Here is an 831-nt window from a genome sequence, read left to right on the forward strand (position 1 = left end):
ATATTTTTTGAAAAGGACACTTCTATGTATTAGTTTCACAGTTTTCTGCATTTCTAAACAATGTTTGTAAATAATGTGTGCTTGAATAGCCTTGCCAGGAGAAAAAGTAAAGAAAAATTAAATAGGTGATGTAGTTATAAAAAGGCTACTCTTAAAATAGAAATACAAAGCAAAAGTAAATTTAACAACAAATTATGCTATAATCCCAAAAGTGATTAATTACCTGAACAGAGCAATATTTTATAAAAGATAACATCAAAATAAATTCCTTGTAATAATAAAATCATTAATTTAAAAAAAATTGAATGGTATCTATTTTATTAAGTAATAATTATGTTTAATATTTGTGGATAATATTAACCGCTAATAGTAATTTACTAATGGGAAACCACTCTCTAACACAATAAAGGGATAACAAAATTAAAATATCAATGCTCAAATCTTGAATTATTGTGAAACATTGCATCACCATGAGAAAAGTCACAGGCATGAATTAAAGATAGGTCAGTTCAAATGTACTTTAAAGTAATACAGTTAAATAAGAAAATAATTATCCGAACAAATAAGAGCTATGATACCTAAGTTATTAATCTACCCCACAATCTTTTCATGCTATCCTAATTTCTATTTTTAATGTGGCTTTCACATGTAGCAAATCCAAAAGAATAGACAGGTACAGTTTTAACTGAGGGGAAATTGTATTAATTGGATACAAGTCATTGACAATTCTCTGAAATATGTAGAGTTAATATCACATAAATTATATCATCATAAACATACCATGCTCAAAGAGTTCATAACAGTTTATTACTGGAATATAGTAAGAAGATT

Source organism: Octodon degus, unplaced genomic scaffold (assembly GCF_000260255.1).
Source record: "Octodon degus isolate 3935 unplaced genomic scaffold, OctDeg1.0 scaffold00746, whole genome shotgun sequence".
NCBI classification, from domain to species: domain Eukaryota; kingdom Metazoa; phylum Chordata; class Mammalia; order Rodentia; family Octodontidae; genus Octodon; species Octodon degus.